Source organism: Panthera pardus, unplaced genomic scaffold, assembly GCF_024362965.1.
Source record: "Panthera pardus isolate Hobbes unplaced genomic scaffold, ASM2436296v1 HiC_scaffold_24, whole genome shotgun sequence".
NCBI lineage: Eukaryota > Metazoa > Chordata > Mammalia > Carnivora > Felidae > Panthera > Panthera pardus.
The window spans coordinates 111,906,157-111,914,480 of record NW_026526810.1 but is presented as its reverse complement, the minus strand read 5'-3'; the positions used below and the strand labels follow the sequence as shown (position 1 = coordinate 111,914,480).

General features: G+C 44.8%; 1 long non-coding RNA gene across 1 annotated transcript; it reads left to right on the top strand.

Moving 5' to 3' along the window:
- The first annotated feature begins 220 nt into the window (after nucleotides 1–220).
- On the top strand, nucleotides 221–7,982 carry LOC109253843 (uncharacterized). The gene is made up of 3 exons (XR_002074551.2): nucleotides 221–650; nucleotides 3,433–3,580; nucleotides 5,941–7,982. It is a non-coding gene; the product is annotated as an uncharacterized LOC109253843 (long non-coding RNA).
- The last annotated feature ends 342 nt before the right edge of the window (nucleotides 7,983–8,324 follow it).

The following is an 8,324-nucleotide window of genomic DNA, read 5'->3' as shown; positions in this document are numbered from 1 at the left end:
GTGGAGTGCCCCTCCTCCCCCTGACATTGGCTGTGACGGAGGCAGATGAGGGCCTGGCCCCCGCTAGCCGTCTGTGGGCCCCACCTCAGAGGCCATGGGGCTCCGGGCCAAAAAGATGTATGTTTCTAGTCCCTGAGGTGACTTTGTTACCATGGAGACCACCAGGCAGGCCCGTCAGGCAGGGAGGTGGTTGGGAGCTTCCTCACAGAGTTGGCCACCCCCCCTCCCCGTTCCTCCCACCGAGAGGGTGTTACCTGGGTGATGGGGAAAGGGTGCCACCCTACTGACCTCTCATGGAGGCCCTCTGCGAATCAGGCCTGGTCTCGGTCAGACTCTCAGACCCCCATGCTGCAAGCCTTCCCCTTCTCCTCTCTCCTCTGGGGCCCCTGCCCCACCCACCCCTGCAAGTCGGCTGGGCCACCCATGTGGGCAACTCGGTAACAGGAGCCTCTGTGCTCACACAGCGCTGGTTGTTTACAGACATGTGACCGCCTGCCGCCCAGCTGGGGTCTGAGGTTTAGACTGTAATGGTGATATCCTCCCCTCGTTGAGCTCTTTATCCCTTTCAAAGCAGTCTCTGCCACCGTCCTCTTCCGAAGCCTGTGAAGTCTTCTCACTTGCCAGATGAGCTGGAAGGAAGTACTGAGAGGGTGAGAAATCTGCCCCAAGAATTTCAGCCCCGGGAGTCTCGGGAGGGTCAGGGGCTGACAGCTGGCTGCGGCTGGGCCACCTCACCTCAGGCTAGAGGCAGGAAAGGCAGAAGCTGAGGCCTCGCAGGCTCCGATTCACTGATTCACTTGTGGTCGCAGGGCCAGCCTTGTGGGGGTCGTGGAGGCCATCACCTGGTGGGGAGGGCTCAGTCAGAACCTGGGCCTGCATTCTGGAACTGTCCTCCCAGATCAACTGGAGCTACAGCTGCTCACCAGTCCCAGCCCTGGGGGAGGCCGAGGGGAGGGGGGGCCTCTTCTCTCACAGCCAAGTTCTGAGTCCAAATCCAGGAGGCTCCCGGTGTCTTTGGGATTCTCTAGAAACCAGTCCTAGCCAATCAAGATTAGCTCCAGCAACAAAGGCTCCACATGGTCTGTTTCACTGAGACCCATTCTCTGGAGAATCCTAATACACTATGATATAGTGATAATATGTGGTCTTGTTTTGTGTGGAGGTTTAAAAAATATAAATATAAAAGGCATCACGTTGGAGGCAGCATTTGGGAACTGTTTTTTACTCAACATGTTTTGAGATCTTTATGTAGGTGTAGACTTCCCTGCCATCCCCTCCCCTTTCCCCCAGAAGAAAACATTCCCATCCTCTTAGGAAAAGCCTAATTGTTCTGTGGCTATAACAAGCAACACTTAGAACCAGTTATAAACCCGGTTTATACGACCACTCGTTTCAGTAACCTAAAACCGTGCGCTTAACCAGTAATAAGCACACCCCGAAAATAACCGGTCAGCGACAGCCTCACTCCACTCACCATGCTTCTAGGGCCAGAGGTCAACCAATTCCCGTACACTCTGAAAGCTGACCCACCCCTGAACTCCATGGTCCCCTGGAACCGATAGGAAATTAACCTTGCTCAGACCCAGTGCCTTACAAGCACAGCTCTCCCTTGCTTAAGCAAGCAGTAAACTCAGCCTCTTGTTTCAGATTTTGAGTGGTTGCATCTTCCTTCAATACTTCCCCCAACCGAAGACTTTCTTGCGATCTAGCGCAGATTGAAATGAAGAGTTTCAGGGAAATGAATGTCTTGCAAAATCCAGAGAATGGACAATATATTTTTTTCCAGCTTTCGTTTAAATTTGCTCTAAGCTGAGGCCAGAAGCCCCTTCCTTCTTTTCCCTCTCCCCTCCTCCAATATCCCAGTTCGATCGTGGTGCATCCTACGTGGTGCATCTGCAAGACAAATAAACCTCTCTTTTTGTATTATGTCCTGTGATGTCAAAAGACCCCTTTTCCCACGTCAGACATGAAGACAGAGAGAAAGGAATAGCAAAGGAGTCATCCTGCTACAATACTTAATTTCTGATATCAAAATGAGATTGTAATATACTCGTTATTTTATAACTTGCTTTGTTTTAGGTTTATTTATTTTGAGAGAGAGAGAGAGAGAGAGAGCATGCGCGCAAATGGAGAAGGGGCAGAGAGGGAGAGAGAGAGAGAATCCCAAGCAGGCTCAGCACTGTCAGTGTAGAACCCACAGTGAGATCATGACCTGAGCCAAAGTCAGACACTTAGACAACTGAGCCACTCAGGCACCCAAACTTGCATTTTTAACTCAATATCTCATAGACACTTCCCCATGACATTAGATATTCTTCAACAATGTGAGTTTTTAAGGGCTGAATTGCACTGCATCATTTGGATATCCCATAATCTGATTCATTGATCTATTGCTAGATAGTTTCTCTTTTTCTGTTGTTGCTATAAGAAACAATGCTATGGTGAACATCCTGTGGGGTTGTCTTTGTGTGTAGATCTTTCTCATCGTAAAAATAAAAACAGCAGCAAAAATCAAACCCATCCTTCGATTGTGCATTCTGCTTCCAGGTGCCTCCCGATTCCGGCCTGTGCTTCAGATCCGCATGTTTGATAGTTGCCTACCCTTTCAGTCTCTCTCTTGGCATTTCCACTCCCTTCCATAACTCAGCCCTGAGAGAGTGACCCCAGGGATTTCCATGGTGTCAGTCAGCATTTCCGGTTTTTATCGTACTCAACAGCACATGTTGTTCTTAAACTCCCAGTCCTTTCCTCAGCCTGGAAGCCTCCATGAGATCTGGTATCTGCCCGCCTCTCGCTTTATCCCATGTGAGACGCTTCCCAAAGGTCCAACACACTTGTCTTTTCTTACTTCTTGGAATTTGTGGTGCCCCCTCAGGGCCTTTGCTCATGCTGTTTCCTCTGCCAGGAAATCCCTTCCCCCCCTCCCACACCCAACCTTGCTGACTAATACACATGCATCAACCATAGCTCAGCGCAAAGGCACTTCCTCAGGAAAGTCTCCCAAATACTCCTCCCCATCAAACTGGGTCTACTCCACCATCAGAGCTTTATGGAGCCCTGTCTACTTCCTTGCAGCACTAATCACTATATCCTGAAAAATAATTCTACAATTTCATGTGTCTATTTACTATATAATTTTAAAAATATTAATCTTGGGGCGCCTGGGTGGCTCAGTCGGTTAAGCGTCCGACTTCGGCTCGGGTCACGATCTCACAGTTCGTGAGTTCGAGCCCCGCGTCGGGCTCTGTGCTGACAGCTCGGAGCCTGGAGCCTGCTTCACATTCTGTGTCTCCCTCTCTCTCTGCCCCTTCCCTGCTCGTGCTCTGTCTCTCTCTGTCTCAAAAATAAATAAACATTAAAAAATATTTTTTTTTAAATATTAATCTTAACATCACAAATAATAAACCGATTTACTTTGTTCCTTAACAACAGAACATTACAGGTATTACAGAGGCTGCTTGCTCCCTCCCCCGAGTTCATCCCTGGCTCTACTTCCTGGATAACGGCACTGTCACTGTCGGGAGCTTAGTGTGATCAGCACAGGGGTCCAGGGCTTGGGCTCTGGAGCCAAACTGCTAAGGTTTGATTCCTACTGCTCCTACTTCCTAACTGTGTGAGCGTAAGCAAATCACCTAGCCGCTTGTTGCGTATTAAATTACTCAAATAAAAGCGCCTCAGTTTTATCATCTGTAGGGTGAAGATTAATGATAGTAGCTAATGGTGCTGTTTTAAAATTCATGTATGATGTTTTATGTTAGGTGATTAGAATAAGTGCCAGGCTCCTAGTGAGTGCTGAATAGATGTTAGCTCTCACTATTTGTAATCGCTAATTTTATGTGTCAACTTAACTGGTTCCTGGGGTGTCCCGAGATTCGGTGAAACATTATTTCTGGAGAAACAATGTCAGTGAGAGTCTCTCCAGATGAGATTAGCATCTGAATTGGTAGACTCAGTAAAGGGGATGAACTTCCCCGGTGTGGGCGGTCATCATCCAATCCACTGGGAGCTTGACCGGAACAAATCGGTAGAGGAAGGGAGAACAGCTCTCTGCTAACTGCGCTGGGACATTGATCTTCTCCTGCCCTTGGCCTGGGACTTCCACCATCGGTGCTCCTGGTTCCCAAGCTTTGGACTTGGACTGGAACTTATACTCTCGGGTCTCCTGGTTCTCAGGCCTTTTAGATTCAGACTGGAACTATGCCCCAGACATTTCTAGGTCTCTAGCTTGCAGAGGGCAGATTGTGTGTCTTCTCCGCCTCCATAATTGCGTGAATCAATTTCTTATAATAAGAAATCTATCCACCTGCCTATCTATCCTATTGGTTCTGTTTCTCCGGAGAATCCTAATACACATAATATATCGATAATATACAGTATTGTTTTGGGTGGGTGTTAAAATCATATAAATATAAAAGGCATCGCATTGGAGGCAGCATTTGGAACTGTTTCTACTCAATATGTTTTGAGATCTTGTATGTCCATACAAATGGATTTAGTTCTGGTTCATTCTTTTAAAAGGCTGAATAACAATAACAATAATAATAATTCGACATATGAAAAGTCACATTTATGAATTCATTTCTATATTGATATTCCATAAAATATTGACTTTGAAGTTTTTTCCCAATTTTTTGATAGTGCAAGCAATGCTGTAATGAATATTCATATACATCCTCATGCACATGGGCAAATGTTTTCCTGCGTTAAATATCTACAAGTGGAACTTATAGGTCACAGATTATGGTTATTTCTACTTCAAATGGCTCTGGTAAATCATCCTCCAAAACGTATAATTACATATCCCTCCCCACCAGGAATATTTAAAAGGCACTTTCTGCCCGAAGATCATGCTGACATTCTTTGATGCTTTCTTCTAAAAATTTGAGGTTGTTCTGGGTTTTTTTGATCTAGTGTTTTAAACTTGAATTTATTCATGTATTTTTTAAATATTTATTTATTTTTGAGAGTATGAGCAGGGTAGGAGCAGAGAAAGAAGGAGACACAGAATCTGAAGCGGGCTCCAGGCTCTGAGCGGTCAGCACAGAGCCTGATGCGGGGATCGAACTCACGAACTGCGAGATCATGACCTGAGCCAAAGTGGGATGCTTAGCTGACTGAGCCACTCAGGTGCCCCTAAACTTGGATTTATTTTTGTATGTGAATAGGAATTAATCATGTGATTATCTACCTGGAAAACCCAGAGCACCAATTGATGAGTTCAGCAAAGTGGCTGGACACCAGATCAATATTTACAAATCAATATATTAGTAATAATGATCTGAAAACATAATAATTTTAAAATCCCATTCACCATAGTAACAAAAACTACAAAATACTTATGAATAAACTAATTCGAAATATAGAAGACCTTCATGGAGAAAGCAATAAAATTGTATCGAAAGACACAAAAAAGACCCAGATAAATGGAGAGATGTGCTATGTTCAGTAATAAGATGACTACCACTATAAAGATGTTGATTCTCCTGGATTAGTTTAAAACTCCAATGCAATTCCAGTCAAAATGCCAAAAAGACTCTTTGTAGAACTTGAAAGGATGCTTCTAAAATTTGTATGTTTTTTTAAAAGAGTAATAAAATAAATCATAAGTTAATTCAGTTGTGCCAATACCTCTCATGAAGAATCCATCCTGTCCCACTGGTTTGAAATTGCTTCTTTATCCTAAGTCAGATCCCTCTAGATGCCTGAGTTGGGTTTCGGATTCTTCATTTCTCACTTACACCTCTCATCCAACACAAGTCATGGAGCAAGGAGGAGTTCCTTGTTGTTTCTCAAAGACTCAGGCTAAAAGAGGCCCTGTGCCTCCACAGACATGTGCTTTCAAGATCACTATGGTAGGAGGGAAGGGGCAGGGCGAATTACACACTGGCTTTTGAAACTTCCATCGTGAAGTAACATGTTCTGTCCTTTCGCACCTCAAAGCGAGTCCTGCGGCCCAGCATAACTTCCGAAGGGGCAGAGGAGTGTGATCTGACCACGTGCCAGAAGGACGACCGGACCGTGGGAATGCTTCTAATGTGCTACCATTACATATGGTGTTTGCTGTAAGTTTCTCGTAGATAACCCTTTATCGCGTTAAGAAATGCGTTCCTAAGTTTGTTTAGCGTTTAAGTAAAGAGTGTGTTCTTATCATGAATGAGAATTAAATTTTATCAAACGACTTTACGCCATTTGTTTGAGGTACACATGTTATTTCTCTCCCTTAATTTGTTAAGGCATTTATATACACTGTTTCCCTGCCCAGAACATTCTTCTCCGCTGCCTTCTCCAAACACTTTTTCTGGTTAATTCTTTCTCATCCTTCAGAGCTCATTCATTTATTCAGCAAGTATTTATTGAGCAATACTGTGTACCAGATATAGTTCTCGCCACTTGGGATAAGTCGGTGAACAAAGCAGATAATGGCCCTTGCCTGTGTGGATCGTATTGGGGGTAAGGGAAGAAAATAAACATAGAAGAATGAGTAAGTAAATGATATTGCAAGCTCACGGGGTTGAGTACAATGGAAAAGAAGCAGAGATGGGTAAGAGAGATGGGGTGTTAGGAGGGTGTAGTCAGAGCAGGTCTCTCAAGAAAGTGACCATCAGGGCAATGACTGGAAGCAAGTCTAGGGTTTACCAGCCAGATATCTAGAGGCCGACTATTCCAGGAAGAGGGCAGCTTCAAGGCGAAGTCTCCGGGATGGGAGCTGCCAGGGGTGTTCCAGAAGCAGTGAGGAAGCTTGAGTGGCTGGTATTGAGTGAGGCTGGAAGGAGGCGAAGCTGGAGAAAAAATGGAGAAGGGTGACCGTGAGAGCCTTGGAGGTCATGGTAGAGACTTTGAGTTTTTCTCAGTATACGGATGGGAGCCCTCGCAGACTTTTAAGCAGAAGAGGGACAGAATCTGACTTGTGCTTTGAAAGGAGCCCCTGACACAGAGATGGTAAGAACTGCCTTCAGGGTGGCAAAGGTAGAAACAGGAAGACAGGAGGCACCTCCAAGAGTAGATCAGGTATGAAATGAAGATGCCCCTACGGAAAGTCGTACGAGTGGAGGTGGAGGTGAGAAGTGGAGGGGGTGAGAAGAGCTCAGAGGCTGGATATATTTTATGGGAAACACCAGTATGATATTCTAGTGGATTGTATGTAGAGTGTGAGAAAATAGGAGAAGCCAGGATGGCTCCAAAATTTTTGGCCTGAGCATTTGGAAGGATGGAGCTGGAAGACACTTTAGATGGAGGTTTCAGGTTGGGGCGGATCAAGCGTTCAGGTTTTTTGTGTTGTTTTTTTTCCATGATAACTTTTTATTGAGATATAATTCACATACCATAAAATTCACCTCTTAAAATTTGGTTTTAACATTTATTTCTTTATTTACTTTTGAGAGAGAAAGAGAAAGAGAGCCTGCAGGAGCCAGTGCAAAAGAGGGAGGGGTAGAGAGAGAGCAAGAGAGAGAATCCCCAGCAGACACCGTCAGTATAGAGCCCGATGCAGAGTTGGAACCCAGGACCTGTGAGGTCATGACCTGAGCCGAACTCAAGAGTCAGACACTTAACCAACTGGGCCACTCTAAAATTCTCTTCTCTAAAATGTGAATTTGGCAGGTTTTAGTATATTTACAAGTTGTGCAACCATCACATTATCTAATTCCAGAACATTTGTTGATCCTGAAAAGAATCCATATTCTTTAGCTACTTCCCAATCCCCGTTCCCTGAACTGTGCCTTTGGATTTGCCTATTCCGGAAATTTATGCAAACGGAATCATATAATTTGTGGTCTTTTGGGCCTGCTTTCTTTTACTCAGTGTAATGTTTTCATGGTTCACCCACCTATCAGCACTTCATTATTTTTTATGGCTGAACAGTACTCCATTATATGGATATATCATGTTTTGTTTATTTATTCATCAGTTGATGGATGTTTGGATTATTTCCACTTTTTGCCTATTATGAACGATGCCACTATAAACATTCATGTGTAAATTTCCATGTGGTCATATGTGTTTAATTTTCTTGAGTATAGGTAGGTCTATGAGTAGATTGCTCAGTCATAGGGTAACTCTTTTTTTTTTTAATTTTTTTTTTTAACGTTTATTTACTTTTGAGACAGAGACAGAGCATGAATGGGGGAGGGGCAGAGAGAGAGGGAGACACAGAGTCGGAAGCAGGCTCCAGGCTCCGAGCCATCAGCCCAGAGCCCGACGCGGGGCTCGAACTCACAGACCGTGAGATCGTGACCTGAGCTGAAGTTGGACGCTTAACCGACTGAGCCACCCAGGCGCCCCAGGGTAACTCTTTTTAAAGAACTATCAAATTGCTTGCCATAGGA